General features: G+C 33.0%; 1 protein-coding gene across 1 annotated transcript in view; it reads left to right on the top strand.

The window, feature by feature from the left end:
• Nucleotides 1–1,406: 1,406 nt before the first annotated feature.
• Nucleotides 1,407–17,971, top strand: part of Task6 (TWIK-related acid-sensitive K[+] channel 6) — a 160,958-nt gene continuing 144,393 nt past the window's right edge. Inside the window, exon 1 of the mRNA XM_069116607.1 lies at nucleotides 1,407–2,136. The gene's annotated coding sequence lies outside the window, so the exon portion shown is untranslated. The remainder of the gene's footprint in view (nucleotides 2,137–17,971) is intronic.

Below are 17,971 nucleotides of genomic sequence, written 5' to 3'. Positions count from 1 at the left end.
ATTTAACAACGTAATATATTTATATAATAATAATAAAGTAATAGATTTATTTCTAAGTTCAATAATAAAATTATAAATCTGCAAATTGTGATTCAATACGTTATCATATGAATTATTACATTACGTTGTATATGTTTTATTTAATTTTTTCTCTTCAATGAAGAACAAGCGATACATATCTGCTTAATTTACATATAAATAATATTTTCTTAACAATAATAACAAAATAATATAAATAAATTGCATGGTATAACTATTGCTACACATGATTAATGAAAGTATCTACATCAAGATACTAAGAAATACCTTTTCATAACTACATGCTGGAGATTAGAAGAAAGAAATAGAATAAAAACTAAAAGCAGCTCCTTGTGGCTCACGATTCTAGTCACGGCGTCGTTCCTCGAAATATCGACGATTCCTCGCTATTTATACGTTGGCTTTCCCTCGTAAATCGTAAAAAGGTTCTGTCTCGTATACCTTAGAATATACCGACGATCGTACCGGCATGGCGCAATGGATAAAATACAATTCTGTCGGTTTTACCGCCGCGCAATTTATGCAGTTCAATTGAAAAAATTTTACCTACCCATAAATTTTCTGCTTTCTTTAGTCATTTCAGGTCTTAGAATAGGAATAAGTTCTTACATCATTTCTAATACCTATGACTCTTGTTTAATAGACTGTTAATTTTATCTTGTTGATTAACACGTTGACATTTTCGTTGAGAAGAGTAAGCGGAAATGTTAAAGGTCTGATGATAAAGTTCATGAAATATTCTTTATCCTATGTTAAATTGTAAAGATTATGCAGGACATACAATACTGTTTTTTAAGTATTAATCCATTACACATTTTTAAATGACAGTTTGTTGATATGCTATTGAGATGAAGAATTAATAATGTGTCATTTTTTTAATAACTTATTTTATTACTTCGTATTGTTCATATGTAAAAAATATGGCATATTAGCGCGCATAAGACGAACAGAATTATTCATAGAAATTATTCAAATACAAGAAACTGTAATACCAAAAGTAGGAGACATTAAAATTGCTTTTTATCATTTCCACAGATTTCTTTCAACTCTATGGAAAAGTTAGAGTTATTGTATCTTTCCTTAGTAATATAATAAAATTCTACTTCTTCCTCTATTCTTTATTAACGTAATATAAATAAGCGAGATTTTTATTAATTAAGTATTCTACATTTAATACAGAATCACATCTTTTGATTTAGAACTAGCCAATTTTTTATTTTTTGAGCAATCAAGTTGCCAAAATATATATGTTTCCAAATCAATTAAAATTAAATTTCATAGATCAAAAAATAAAATGAACGATACACTGTTAACAGACCATTCGTAAAAGAAGGGAACAATCATCCATAATCAAGAGGAGCAACAGCGGTAAATCGTGGAGGGTGGTGCGCACCATAGTGAACCCGTTAACGAAAAGGGATAATACCAGTAGTGGCGCCGCTGTCGGTCAAAATTCGAACGAATGGTTGTGCCGGAACCGCGCAGATCGTCCTCAGTAGTTGCCCAGACGCTGTCACGGGCGTAGCTGGATGCTGGATTGTCTCTCTCTCTCGTGCGCGCGCGTGTCGCAGGGAGGTGCTTCCTTTTCTTCTTCCTCTTCCTCCTAACCTCGTCCTACTCGTCGCTTGTATCGGTCGACGAACAACGCCGTGGACGTCACGATTTTTCGATGCTGCGGATATCGTGCGACTCGGTCACCGGTTCACCATCTTAACGAGAAGAAGAAAAGGTGCCGGAGAAAAGGGAGGCCGACGAGGTTTCCTGCCGGTCGGTGAGAGAGAGAGATAGAGGGTGAGATAGGGGTTAGATAGGAAGGTAGAGTGAGACAGTGAAAGGGGATTCGACAAGGAAAGGCAACCGAGAGAAACAACGAGAGACCGGTAAAATAGAGAAACAAAGATGGTGTGAGGGAAATAGACAAGTAACGAGGGGAATACGGGAGCAGCGAAAAAAGATTTCGGAAGGAAAGCTGTCCGGGAGGGGTAGAGATGTGTTGAAGTGTGTTCTTGTGTATATATATGGTGCAGTGCGGTGCTGTGCTCGAGAGAGAGAATGGCGTGGTCGGATTTCGCGTGTACCTCGCCGTGACGTGGAAAGGTAAGGATCCTGTCTAACCCTTATCTTTTTTTCTTCTACGATTCACCGTTTATTTATAGACATCGTTTAATATTACGAATGTCACGATATTTTGCGACCTCTATCGATTAGCCACAAAGATCGAGTTTCTTATTCGATTGACAGTGTACCCGACGAAGCCGATAATTGAATTTGATTTGAACGATGATCTGTCTGTCGGTCAGTCGCCGGTACCGCGTGCGCCTCTATCGCCTGGCTTATCCTCTTTGCTACTACTATGGAGCTCGTTGGCATGCCAGACGGAATATCGTTCTTTCGTTCAATCATCTTTTTCTCGTGTGTGCCGCGTGACTTACAGATCGTCCACGTTATTTGCACAACGAGAAGTTTCGTTTTGGATTATGAACAGACTGCGGATGTTTATGCTTTTGTAAAACGCACATGATACAAGCATAGTACTCGTAATATTTTGTGGATGAAATAAAATATATTAGCAAAAATATGAATTTGCATGAAAATCCACAGTCTAGTTACGAAATATTTCGAAATGAAATTAGAGGCAAGCAGATAATTGACACTAACAATGAGTAATAAAATTTAGCGTGGTCGTATTGTATTATAAATGATTCGTATTCTGATTGGTACTTATCGTCTCTACCGGAAGTGTTATATTGTGTTTCGTATTTCGCGCGATATTAAACTTGTTAATTGAAAAATTGAAATATCTTTAGATCTTTAATGATTTTCTTTTTCTATTTGTTAGTATAATATGTTAATGTATATATGTTAATATAATATGTTAATATAATGTTTAATATAATCATATACAATAAAGTCCATTCTATGTTTGTATTTAATGTATAATGATTTGTCGAAAATTGGAAATATTGTTCGATATTATGATCAGGGAAAAGTGAGTTAAAAGTGTTCATATTTATATGCGCGTAGTATATTGAAAGATATCAGAAGTTTCATTTTGGATTATGCATTCCTCTTACACGTTGTTTCAAAATGGAAGATATATTGTTTAAGTTCGTTCTTGTCGCAGTAAAAACTTTTGTATTCAAATTTCACTTCGTCATATTACACTCGATGGGTTACGTTGTGTTATTCTATGCGATGTGTTATTTTTAAGCAATAATGTTGTTACTTGTAATTATTAATTAGTTCAACATATTACAAGTTAAGAATTACAATTGCATTTGCCAATCGAATATTTCAAATTGGAATACATTGAAGTTGAAATGAAAATAAAAACTGGGTAAAAAACAGCTTATTTTTAAGAATAAATAAAATATTATTATAGGTTATAAGATGAATTACTATAAGATATTTTGCTTTGTATCATTATTAAAAATTAGAATAACAAAACTGTTGGTATATTTAGAAATTGAGATTGCTGACATAACTTGAGGTATACATACATAATATAAAAATTGTTCTGTTTTGACCATGAGATAAACTTCCATTTTAGTTGAACAAGGTGGAGATAGAAAGTAGTTTCAATGCTCCACGTGTGGTGTAACTCGATCCCATATGAGTCATATTGTGAAATGGTCTGCGATATTAAAGCTATCACACTGTATTACTTACAAAATGGTGAAAACACAGTAGCCTTGTTGGGAAGGAAAGTACTTGTCTGCTAGTTTTACGGTTTTAATTTCAGTGCATTATGATTATTTTTCCAATAAAGTTTGGTATTTATGATATTATTTAATTTTTCTTTTCCATAATTGAATAATTAATAGTGTAAATAAGGTTTTGTTTATTCCAACCTTTCTTCTTTTATTCTTCTAATTTAAACGTTTCTTTATATAATTTGAAATTTTCCACCAGAAACATTAACATTCATTATAAATTCAATAGTTATAGTAATTAAAATTTTTTTTAGAAAGAGAATCCATGACAATCACTACTGTAATATCTACTTTACTTCGAAATTGAAATAACCAATTAGTACACTATATCAAAAGGATGAAACCAAAATTGAGGGCTGAAATTATAGTTTTTGAAATATCCTTAAAAATCTAGAGTACAAAGTAATATATTTTATATGGAATAATGGCTTATGAGAATTGACTTCATTATCAACGCTTCTTCAACTTATTTTAATGCGTTCTATCCGTAGTCCTTCTGGTAACTCCATTACAGATGTCAACACGATGATGCTCGGACGTATTCGCATATGTTCTAAACTACGTCCAGGGATGCACCCTAACTGCGTTATCACCATACGCTGACTGGCCGTTTGTGACGTTGATAAGCACGTGTCAAGCATAGGTTGTGGCACCGAATCGGGAAGCTTGTTAGACAGGTCTTCGTGAAGGATTCAAAGCATCTCATCGTTGATGCTTTTAGTGGGACTGAACGAAATTGCGTGTCCCTCCAACCGAAGGAAAATCGAGTTCTGTTTAAAATTACATTGCACCTTGACATAGCCATTTACAAACACACGATAAACGAAATCTAAAGAGGTATGTTTGTCATGTATCAATTTACCTTTCGCTCTCATTGTATTGGTACGATGAGCACTTCGTGTTCGAAATTGTTTCTTACATGGATATTTGGTTTTATCACTTGTTGTTTTATAATAATAGAAACGATATTTTCGTGAGATTTGCCTTAAGTAATTCTTTTCTACTGGAGGATTTATTTAAACATTATTTGAAATACATACGATAATTTACTTACTGTTTATATCGTTATGTTATGAACTCACATGCAGGAGAAGTTTGTTCTTAATATGTTCATAACATTAGCATGAACTTTTTTTTAAACTTTGTTGTACGAGGGGATGTATCGAACCACGAAAAAAACAGCTTTGAACCTATTTTAATATTGCAAAGAAGCATATATTTTAAGAATCTTAAAATAAACCGATGGTGACCTTGGTTCTATATGCATGTTAAGTTTGTTCAATAGAACCATTGAAATATTGTATTTGTTAACACGTTCGTTGTTTCGGGACTCAGTCGTGCGTTTCACTTGAAAGTCATGTGGAATTTGTTTCCTGAATGTTGTGAGTTAAAATTCATTTCAAGAGAGAGGATAATATTTTAAGTGGTATCAGACTGCGTATGGTCAGGCAGCAGTAGTTCGAGTCCAGTATGCAGTAGCTAACTTTAATCGTTACAAAGTACTGTAAATAACACGCAGGAACAGGTTAATAAAAGTTTCAAAAACGTTTCAAAAATCACGTTTTGTCACATTTGCAGCGCTTCGCTGCGAAAAATTAAAAGAATGCTATCGAAATCGAAATTGTTTTTCGTTCACTTTAAATTCACTATTTCCCGTTTAATTTAGGGGTTTGTCGTTGAATCGCGTGGGTTAAATAAAATCGAAATTTTATTTGTCCACGACAAAATTGTATTTGAACAAAAAATCTACCATGCCTCTCGTAGCTACCTTGTTTTCGCTTTTCCACTTTCGAGCTCGATCAACCGTTTCCCTCTTTATCCTTTTAAATCTACTGTTCGTTGCTTCGTATATACTTGGTATATACTGGAAGAACTTCGTGCATCGAAGTTTCACAAGGTTCTGTTTTAAAAAATGGATATAGACTCGTTCAGATTAGTTGAGTTACTTGAATACGAGTAGCTCGAGTTTTGTCTTAATACAAGTCACGTTGGTTGGTCTGAAGTCGTTCCTGTTGAAGTGACCTAAGTTCAAGTGGACAGCTAATAAAAAATAGGCACAGTATAGTAAAATAGAAGCGCTCATAGTGAAAGTGACACAAGCGACGAAACTTATAATTCGAAACTTTTGGTTTGTAATGTATATTTTCCTACATTTATCTTGTTCTAGGAAAAAGATATTCTTCTACTATTCTCCTACTAATATATCTCATATATTTTAGAATGTCTGTAGAAAAATTTAGTGATTTGTATAATATGAAGGAACATAAAATATCGAGGAAGGTCGACTTCGTTTAATAAACCGATATATTTCAAGATGTACCTAACCCAAATATTATCATTGTAAATAATATTACGTTATCAAGAAACTGTTGTTTCTTTCAAGTCAAGAAATATTCGAAAATATTTCAACTTCACCTAAAACTTGGACAAATACTTCAAGTTTACATTGTAATAGAGTGTTTCGAATCATTCAAATTTAAGCTGCACGAAGTCAAGTAGTTTGACTAATGAGAACAAATGTAGAAACGTAGAAGGATGTTCCGGAGTAAATAACAGCTCTACGGTGTGCAGTAATAGAAAGGTATCAAATTGCTTGAATTTAGGTAACTTGACAAATGTAAGGCATTCCAATAAATTACGTAGGAGGCGGCGGTATGTTAGGCAAGACGATGAAAAATCTCGAAGATCGCTTTGAAATTAGCTCGTAGATCTTTCCTCCATCATATGCCACTCTGGATTCCCTTGAATGGTAACCTCTCTTGATATCTCCGTCTTTATCAAAACTTTCTTTCTAAATGAGTACGCCCATATTTAGAGGCCACGTGACTACAGAGCTAAATTGCGAATTCTTAAGACGAAGGAAAAAGTAAGTAAAAGTTAGGAAAAAGTTTATATCGATTTTGATAAAAATGTTACACGAAAAAGTTTTGCTCGAGAAGTAGAAAAAATTATGAATATATAAGATGCTATCGAAAAGTGGCTTTCTTTCAATAACCAACATAGAAATCCGCTTAGTGTAAGTCTTAGTACCTTTTAAAATAAGGGATTGCGTCTTACTGATGTATACATCTACGTACTTGTACAAGATAAATTTAATCTTTGCGAGCTGCTTCTGTGTCCGTAATTTTTCTTAGAGATATTATATAACTATCATGAGTATTTAAATTTTAAAAAAGTTTACTACTTAAATTAATCCAAAGTTTGATTATTCTTCCACATCGACGGACAGGTCGATTAAAAAAGAGACAATGTTGTAAAATGTTTGATCAACGTTTTCACGCGTAATCCTTTGTAATTTTGTTGTAACGTTTAGTCGTGGAGGGGAAATTAATTTTTAAGTCCTCTTTCCAACGAGGCGACCGCGGCAGGTCACTGGTCTTATTGAAAAGAACTTACGTTAGAAAAATAGTTTGCAGAGATTATCGTGCGTTGTTGTAAAACTTTACTTTCGTTATCAAACTTTCTTTAACCGTGTTGAATTCAAAACGGCGGCTATCCTTTGAACATTATTTCCATTCCAAAAGTTTCGTCACTGTTGTTAACCAACACGGATGTTTAGCTTACCTCGAACATATTTTCCTTGGTAATCTTTTAAATTTTCAACGAACGCTTGCATTTTTTCTAATGATTCTGATAAAAAGTTGCAGTTTCTATTTATGTTGAAAGAGAGAAGACGTTTTACGTTTCTATTCTTTTTCATAACGTAAACAACTATTTTTAATACATTTTTTTTAATTACAATTAATTTTTTGTAATATAATATTTGTTGCGATAGTAGTATTTATTTAATTGTCACCTAGTATTGTTCAGTCATAGGTGACATTTTGGATTAGATTTAAGGGATCCATTTGTTTCATTTTTAATATATAAAGTAGATTTTTTGTATGAAATATATTGACATAGACATACTATTAGTTAAAAAAATTTATAGCTATTGCGAGGTTATGAATAACCTCCGAATTTAATCTATCAAGCGAGGACTAGTTGCGATAAAATGTTGAATGTGATGAAAGTCAAATATTGACATGTTTGTGAAATCAAATTTATGTTTTGGTCATTTTTGACCTATGATGTTCGTCCAAAATTATGCGGTTTATCTTTCTAGAACATACTTACTTTAAGCTTCTTTGCTGCGTGAACATTAAAGAGGTTAAACCTCAACTAATGAGGTTACTCATCCACATGACTCTGTGTGCAAGAATATACTTAGTTTTTTACCTAAATACACAAGTTCCTTGGTTTAACAGTTATTTGTTGCCAATGATCATCTTTGTAACAATTAGTATAATATTTCGTGACGCAGACGAATAATTGAATATTATTATTCGCTCATTTGATATCCTTCAAATTAATAATTTTGTATAGATATATATTCAGCTATAATTTGCACATATTTTAAACGAAGCAGATAGATGCAACATTGAGCTTTATGGATTATTGAACTAGAAAATTCTGATTGAATGTTATCGCGTATTTATCAGTTATAGTTGCGTTCTATCTGTATCAATATTGCATGGATCATACGTATATTCGGCACAATTGTATCTCGAATTTAATTACGAAATTCATATACAATGAGAGAACATTGTAGATATTGTACATATATAATATAAACTTGTCCTTTATTTTCTATTCCAAACAGCTGCAACTTTATTCTTCCCGTTTTTATCATACTTTAAAATTACGAAACTTTTTCGATAGGACAGAATAGTAAAAATTTTGTCTATGGCATAAAACAGAATCGATGGGTGAATTAACTTTTCTTTTTACTGAAAGCAATATCTGTGCTCATAATCAAATATCCGTTAGAGAATAGAGAAGCTTGCTGTTACCATGAAATATAAAATATAAATTTGGTTACTTGACGGATGCTGTTTCGAAAATTGAAAAATGGCAAACAAAACTGAAGGCAACGTGGAATATACGTAAGACAGATTGATCATTGACACAGCTTGTACCGTGTAAACTGGTAGTGAATTGATATTTACTGTCTACGAGACGGTAGCAATAGTGGAGTCATTCTGTTTGACGAGCACCTTTGTTCTATCGGTCCACAAACAGCCGAGCTATGTCGAAAAGGGGTAGAATTTATAAACGATGAAATAAGTGAAGCGCACGGACAGTCTTGAAATTCGCTGTTGAATCGTACTTAACACAGCTCGTCCAAATGAATGTAATTCTCAACTTGGCATCGTGCCTTGTTTGTATGCAGCCATAGCCGTGGAAATGAAAAAAAGACGGTTGGATGCACGTTCGTCACATCGTCTCTTGAAGATGTCGAAATTTTATACGTCCGAATACTTACGCGATTAAGAATAATTTGCGCGACGAATACGTTCTTGTAGTTTCAGAAGTTTTCACGCAGATCGATCCATTCCCACGTTAAATGCGATTAATCGCCTGTTGAGAATCGTGCAGCTCTTTTGTTCCCTCTTTGAGTTGGTTTGACCTTTAATTATGTAGTATAGCTTTTTATTACGTGAGCCAAACAATGTCAAACAGGAGAACATTTTAACCGGACGTAAAAAGAATATTAGTTGCACAAGGCCAAAAATTTTTAATTACGGAGGGCTAGGTCGCAACTTTTTGGGTTTATACATTTTTTACTATATCGTAACGTAACTAATTCATTACCTTACGTCAAAATAAGTTACTTAAAAGAATTATCAATTTTAATTAAACATTTATTAAATAATTTACATTGTTTACAAATTTTTGTATAGTTTCCATGATAAAAATCACTGTTGAAGGTAATTTGTTTTAAGGAAATACTTTCTGTACTATTCTAATATTTACAGAATAGTTAAATATGATTGAAATGCATGGATGTAAAGTTTCGTTACGGGTTACGAATAAATCTACTCGATTAAAAAATCGTGTGGTTACAAATGGTGTGATAGGCGTCTATCAACAGACGTATTTGCTGGTTTTTTTTCTATCTGAATAAAGCTGTTTCTCATTGGTATCCCTCTATTTCGAGCTTATTCTTCGTCATTCCTTTCGTTCTAACGTCATGCTCGCTTTTTGGGTCGTCAGGTGCATTCGTTATGTCGCTTGAACGACTTGTCGTTTCACAATCGATGGATCGATTCATACCAAACGTGATTAATGAACATTCGACATCGAATTTGTAGTGACCTATATTTTTAGCATTACACCGAATGTATTATATAAAGTGCATTTTTCTTTGTTCTCTTGATCTTCTACTATTTTTTAGTATATTCGTTCATTATTTTCAATATATGTGATTACGATATTTCTTAAAAGACGTTAAGAAAAAATGTATTAATTGCTTATGCAATCTTTTATTCAAAATGCTGTGTATTAAAGAATTTTTAATTACCAACTTTTAAAAATTCGTGAAATGATATTTTATCGATATTTTTGATCAGTTTCGTTCAACTAATTTTGTAGCGAATATTAGTTTCAATAGAATATTTGCATCAGAAGTTAGTAGATGTGGTTAGTCTAGCGAAAGCAATGTCTGATTAGATGCAGTCCGCTACCAGTTGTACCATTTGTCTCTTTCTCTTACAATCGACTATTTTGTTATCTCTTCCTCGTATTTCAATCGTGTAATCGCTTATAATATATTTTGTTTATACTTTTATGAATAAGAGCGTAAATTGATTAGAAAATTATTCCAAACAATTTTATACGAGAGCACAGATTCATCAAGTTACTTTATTGCTTGTTTTATGGAGGGATTAAAATTTTCCCTGCGATGAACTTTGAAAGCACTTTTAATACACCGGGGTTAAAAAACAAATTTATTCGTTGTTATGAATATATCAATAAGAAATTTCTTTTGTCACAGTAATGAAATCATTGTTTTATTACAATCCACAGAATAATTATCTCATTATATCATTTTTGATTAAATTAGATTCCGTGGACGATTTTAATATACTTTAACTCATAATTCACGTGATATTTTATATAAATTGCATATTATTTTGTACTTTTTTATTATAAGAGGTTCTAGAATAAACGACGTAATATATTTAAGTCAATCTCGTTCTCGCAGAATGTATGACTACACGCTTTCCAAAGCGAGATTGTAAAACTGCTTTTAAATTTCCTTGAATCTCACATTTATAAATTCTGTCAGATCCTTCGAGCGAAAACAGGTATGGAAGTTGTTGCAAATTAAAATAGGAAATAAAATTTCAAATCTTAATCACATTTTTAACCTGCAAGGACTAAAAGATCAACCTGTAGAATTGAAATTGATTTATCTATATTAATTTTTAATTGCGTGATCACAGAAATCTCTGGTTAAAGTTAAATATTCATCAGACTAAGTGTATTAATGTAATTTTTGCAATTGACACGTTTTTGTTATTAAATAATATTCTCGAAAAATATTTTCGTGCGATTTTATCCTATAAAATTCTAAGATTTTATTCTATAAAATCTAGAATTCTTCCAGGCTGATATCGTTAAATAAAAATAAATAGTATCTACATGTAAAAAAATATACGAATGAAAAATGATGTTTAAATTCACAAGGGAAAAAGACTTGAATTTCTTGCATATTCATTGCACTGTTACAAAAACAAATACTAAAGATTTTTCAAAATTGTTTGCAAAGCAAAATGCAAAAACCGACATTCCATTTTATGCGAACCATATTAAAATGATATAACTACTAATAATATAACTAATGATATGTCTACTTCTTGATACAACCCAAGTAAAAGATCTAAAGTACTCGAATATTCCATATGTTATAAGTTAAGAAGAATCTAAAGTTTCTGGTTCGATACTTCTAAATATTATGACATAAAAACATTTTATGTATGGTGGGTGCTGGTTGTACGAGTCTATTAAGGCTGTCTCACACAATATATTCATTCGTGTCTCTCTGAATTACCTTTTGGCAAGGCTTTGTACCTCCATGTAGGAAGGGTGTTATCGCGGTTGAAATCCTGCCAAAGACACGGTTCAGTCGATTCGGTTACAACGCCGTGACAGGATCCAATGCGATATTTTCGAAAATATGATGTACAAGGAAGGAGGTATTCATTGGATACGGAAACTCAACCATTGAAATGGCTTGATTAACCATCTTACATTGCATTGCTTGGATTTCAACACGTCTAATAGCTCGTCCGATCTCTTCTTGTTCCGCGTTCGTTCAATTAGGGACTCGTTCTTTTGACTTGCTATCAAGTCTACAATTATCGGGCGATGAGCTGCGAAGTCATTTGCATAAAATTTCTGGTAAAATTCTGTCTGTTCTCCATTAAATTCCTAATTATTTTAGACGAAGTCAAAATTCAACGTAATATCGTAATCTCTATATGAATCGGGATCTTCTGTTAAAAAATTTCTATTAACAGACTTCAATTGTAGAATTTGATAACCTTTGTAGTAGAATTCCTCCAAACCCTTTAACGGTAAAATTCTCAAAAATAGAAAATTTTACTCGTTAAATAAAATAAATGATTTTTATGAATATAATCGGCGTTCGAATTAATATATCGGTAATCTAAAATCAAATTGAGAAAAAAATCTTACATTCCATTCATTTTTATTCCTTGGAAACATCGAAATGCGGGAACAGAAATAAGAAAAACTAAAAAGGAGTCTAGAGAAGCTTTTCCGGATTACGTCGAACCATCCCCGTGAACCCGTGTTCCGAATAGAATTTATTCTGGGCACAAATTGAATGTTTGTCATGGTTTAATCGACTGTAAAAATCCTTGCATTGCTCGGACCACGGAAAAATCATTGCCAAATTATCCGCGATTCGTGCGTTATGTGATTGTAATTCCGTGCCAGCTTCTCCTATTTCCACATTGAGGATATCATTACACATGTGTGTCGGCGCTTTCAATCTCGACACCTCGTTCTAGCATCAGCTACGTGCCTGCAATTCTGTCACTGAATCAGCTACTTCTAATACATATACGTGTGTGTGTGTGTATGCGTGTGAATGAATCTGGTTGTTGATTAGGGTAATAAATATTGAGACTGAAGACCTACGTTTCCTGTATATTGGATACAGATATTTCTGTATATGATATACGTATGAAGAAAATCTTTGGTTGTTCGTTTGACGAATAAAATTTGAGCAACATATGTTTTCCGGTATTAAATAACTTGTTTATTCATGTACTAACATAATGAAGGCCACTGTTGTACTATCTATTTGGCTTTTATTAATATAGTCTGGATCAAACACTATGGTGTATTTATAGTATGCAAGTAGGTTATGGTCAAATAGGTCAATTATTAATGATTATAAGGAAAGAAATAATTTTTTGTATTTATTTCAATAATAATGGTTAATAATAATAACAGTTAATTAATAATGATATAAGGTATATTTAAAGGTAACCTCCTCATACTTTAATTCTAAATCTTCTGGATTTCTACGTTGAGATTTAATTTAGTCTTAAGGTTTTTTGTCACTTTTTAAGTAACATGCTTGTAATGTAACTTTTTTCAAGTACATCTCACAAGAGAAGAAACGTAATATATAGAAGACTTGTTGGGAATCTACAGTTCCAATTGAGGGAATATTTTTTAAACTTTTTAAAATGTCTATCTTTCTCCTTTTTTAAACTTTTACTGTTTTTACTGTTAAAACCCTCCTATCATGAACTTCAAATACTGTTTAGTCGGTCCTCATCCGAATTGAAATTCCCGTATCAATTTCAGCGCTTCGAAAGTACTAATTTAATTTCCTGCCCGTTCGCTGAAAGTGCAGGGGAACATTCTTCTTCGCATTCAATTAATACGAAGCACGCTATGTTGCGGAGATCACTTTCGTGAAATATTCAAGAAACGCGTATTATCGTAGGTTCCCGAGACCGAATATCTGAGTACTATGGCACTGTTGCCTATAGACATGTATTCATGATGATTCTAGATGGTAAATCGAGCATATACTTGTCGAGGGATGGTAGAAGTAATACGAGCCAAGGATTTGTTTCTTTCATCGTGTATGCGTTTGGCATACGTGTGCATGATTATCGATACATTCGACTTCCGATATTATTGAAAATAGAACCGTACCAGTCTCTGCCTTATGATTCCTGCATCTTATATTTTCAGGACAAATTCAAACAGAAGTATATCTTATGAGACATTCTTTTTATTATATGGAACGCGATCACATGCATGTTATGACTCGTGCAACTATCGATCTCTTTGTATCCTTTTATTTATTGTATTAGGTTGATCGGAAGTTCTGTTGGTTCTGTTTTTTCAAAAGAGGAAGTCGTTTGTTTGAACTTAAATTTTTATTAGCTAGTCTTCCATATAATATTTCTACTTATTAGGCAATTCATTCATCTCATTGCTGTTGAATTTTTCATTTATATCATTTCAGTGCACTTTTAAAACACCGCAGCTTGAAAATAACCGAAAAAGGTGTCTATGATTTTTACAACTCGGATATTTACGTGAACATATGCGTTCCAGATGTAGAAATTTTAATTTCTATTACATACGTATATTATTGTTTCATTAATTCGTCTCTAAATTCCTTTTACGATTGTTAATATATTTATACATGTAGTTGCCTCGTATATTACAGTTTTAAAATACGTTATATGAATACTTTTAGATAATACAATTCGCAGTTCAGTAATAAAATATGTTTTAATTAAATAACGTTAAAATAAATGAAAATAAGGAAATTAAGATATTTAAGCATAAATAACGTATGAAATATAATCCTGAAATTTACATGCAATGTAATAAATACATCTTTCTAAAATACTTCTCTCGAATCTCATTATTTTCTTCCGTATTTCGAATAAATACGAATTAAATGTTTAAAAATACAGCGTTCCGCGTTTTAAACAGATTTGCCAACTATCCCCTACATTTCGAGTTATTTTCATCGCACCTGTCTTACATTCAGCTTATCGCGAAAGTTCTCACGTTAGAACGAATCAGCGTAGATCGTTCTCACCCGCGAGAAGCGTTTCGCGAATTAACCACGAATTTCTCGGGAAAAGTGGAACGAGGATTTACTTGTCCGCCAGATAATATCAGCAGCGAATCGAGCGGGATTTATTTAGAGTCGACGTGTATGGTATAAGGAAAGAGGAAAATAGTGGAAATGGATGTTGGTTGAATTATGGATAAAATAATTTTGCCACGTTCTGTTGGTTCGTGGACCAATTATAATTGATGATAATATTGACAGAAATAAAGTTTCGGGCAAATAAATGTATTTATTGCTGTATCGTTTAAAATAGAAACAACGAGATATCAAAGTGGCAGAAATTTGACATGAATTTTTATTTGAAAGTAAAATTCTGACGAAAGATTTGTCCGGGACACGAAATATTTTAAATAAATTGTTGGTCATTTCTCACGTGTAGTGTCACTATTTTTGGAAGAAAATTGTTTGTACTTTACCTTATTGCTATAATTCATTGGTTGTTTTCTCAAATAGAGATGAGATGGAAATGTAACGGAAGGAAAAACTCTAGGAAGGAAGTACGATTTATATAACGCAATAAGGTTCACTGTTCTTGTTTGAAGATAAATTAAAAATCATTCAGATGAAGGAAATGTCTTTTTCTTATTGGAAAGGAGACTGTCTGATGTTATTCTACATGAGAATAGGATTCCATACTATGAGAGGTGCTATCTCTTTTTCCAATCTCTTTGATTGAATATTCTAATATTGTAACTTCGTGTCGATATCTTGTGGAATTTAATGTTCTCGGTGGTTTGATCCTATGGCAAAAATGGAATAATACGTTTAAGAAGCTTGCACAAATTTCGTAAAACATTCTTGCAATATTTTTCTAAGGATATCTTAGGATTTTTAATACTATTTCTTTTGAATTATATTTCTCGCAGTTTGTTGAAATTACTTTATGGCTTAAATTACATTATACCAAGCTTTAAACAACTTAAAAAGATTTCTTTTATATGTTTTCAAGAATTTGCGAAAATATTTCTATCATTTTTTTAATTAAATTTTTTAGAACATTGTCATTTTGTGTTTATAGCTTTTTCGGAACGGGATTAAGGATTTACATAACATTGTTCCTTAATTATACCATTAAAAATTTTTCAAGAACTGAATTTATGGGAGGTTTTTTTTCTTTTAAGACCGAGAAGTTTATTAAAACGCCGGGTAAAGCTAACCAAGAGTCACCATTTTCTCAATATTCCTCAACTCTGTTTTGCCACAACATTTTAAAGTAACGATAAATATTTTCGTGGAAAAATACTATCTTGACTCCACCACCGCTTCTTACGAAAATGTATTGTAGTGGAAACTTCCTTGGGTAAACTTGGAAAATAATCTCACTGTTTTGTTCAATAACTGGAACACTAACGAATTTGAATTGTTGGTAAAGCAAAGTTACTAGTTTCAGTTCTTTCCAGGTTAATGCTACGGAAACTTGGAATCCCCTTGCGTTTAGTTTGATGCGTGATTCCAAAGTTCGTAATTATGGGCAACTTACACTCCGCAATAACATTCCGGTATACTAACAACGACAGAGTCAATAACGTTTCACTATGGGCTGCATATCTTGATTTATACGTTTGTAATGTTACGTATAATTTACTTACATTTCTCTGAATATATGAATTTCTCAGTGGAATGCGGTTAAGCAAAGTAGTTTCAGCATTTCTTATATTTTTTACAGAGATAAAATTGTAATTTAAAAATCTTAAATAGGTTCTTCATCTTTCGAATAATTTATATTTAAAACGATATTTAAAATATTTCCATCTTTTTATTCTTATTTCTACTATGTTCTTTTTTTTCTTGTCGATAACGTACTTCGAAGCAGTAATACAAGAAAGTTTTGAAATTTTTATTTGGAGTAATAATTCCGAGCTAAATTTTGTTGGATTTTCCAGCTTATCTGACCATGCACACCCCTTTTCACTTAAGCTTTACTCTGCCTCTTGTTCAGTATATTTCGTTACGATTATTAATTCCGTTATTTTTCGTTACTATTTCTTTACATGAATGTCATCGCAGTTTTTGAATTACAGAGTGACGATCAAAGAGATTAAACACATTCAAATCAGTGTGTGAAAATAGGAAAATAAGTAAGACCAAGGTATTAAAGTAACTTCGCGGTATCACATGTTATTAGAGAACAATTGTTAGATAAATCAAACACATATTTAGTGAAAACTAATCAAATGTTAAAGATGGTTAATTATTGAGTCTTATTTATATAATAATTGTTTGTTCAAATACTTTCGATACTTTGAATATGTATATTAACATGCATGTACTTGCATATATATATATATATATCGGGTTCACGTTATGATTGGGGTTAGGGTTAGGGGCGTGAAACAAATCTTCATTTGGATTACACATTGTCGTTATGCAATAGTGAAGAATTATTTCAGAATTTGACAAGTAACCGTGGTAATTAGATACTCGAAAAGCTAATGACAATGATCCTAGGTTCAATAACGAATCCGCGGTCAACGGGATATCAGGATGCTCTTTCTTCCAAAGCCCAAATCGTACTCGACTTGCTTGGCTACGGTGGAAGTATAACTAAACTAACTCTTTGTTAAACCGTGGAATATCCACCGAGTGTAAAGACGCTAAGTAACTCGCTAATACGACCTCACGAGAGAATGACTTACCGTCGCGATGATGCTGCAGAGGAAAACTATGATGGGGTGTGTCTAAGGACACGAGATCATCGGATTCGTCGAGGATAGCCTTCGTTCAGAAAGTGAGGGCAATTGACGTTGCTGTTAATTGGTCAATTTCCATGTTGGTGGCTAGAAAAGGATGCTAGCCGTCCTTGAGGGAAGGTTGCTAGCGGGAAGCGTCGTTCGCTGAAAAATAGATCTCCCCTATCTTCCCGTAGTTGGGACAAAGACTGTTTGTCTGTTTGAAGGACTTTAGGTAACTAGATCTTAATGTTTATAACGGCCCTCAGGCTAGCTGAACATGTACTGTGGAGATGCGTCGGCATCTGGTAACCATCATACCCGAAGAATAGGGTCTGCGTATGGCGAGCCACGGGACAGAAACCGTTGGAATGTTTACTGTCGCGTGCCGCTACAAATATTTCTTTTAAGGAGAGCTATAGAATTACTCCATACCTTTGTTGACAAAGCGGTCATCCCGTGACCGCGGCTACGTTCGGCGACTGGTTGTCGCCTCGAGCCCAAGCCCATTATCACAAATCTCGAACAAATACAATCGGATCGAATGTCGACAGTTGTTTAATTACGCCTATGATAGAATTTAG

The sequence above is a fragment of the Bombus flavifrons genome, chromosome 7 (genome assembly GCF_040668555.2).
Source record: "Bombus flavifrons isolate JBK064 chromosome 7, iyBomFlav1_principal, whole genome shotgun sequence".
Lineage (NCBI taxonomy): Eukaryota > Metazoa > Arthropoda > Insecta > Hymenoptera > Apidae > Bombus > Bombus flavifrons.
Note: the sequence above shows the minus strand (reverse complement) of the source record. Positions and strands in the feature narration are given on the sequence as shown.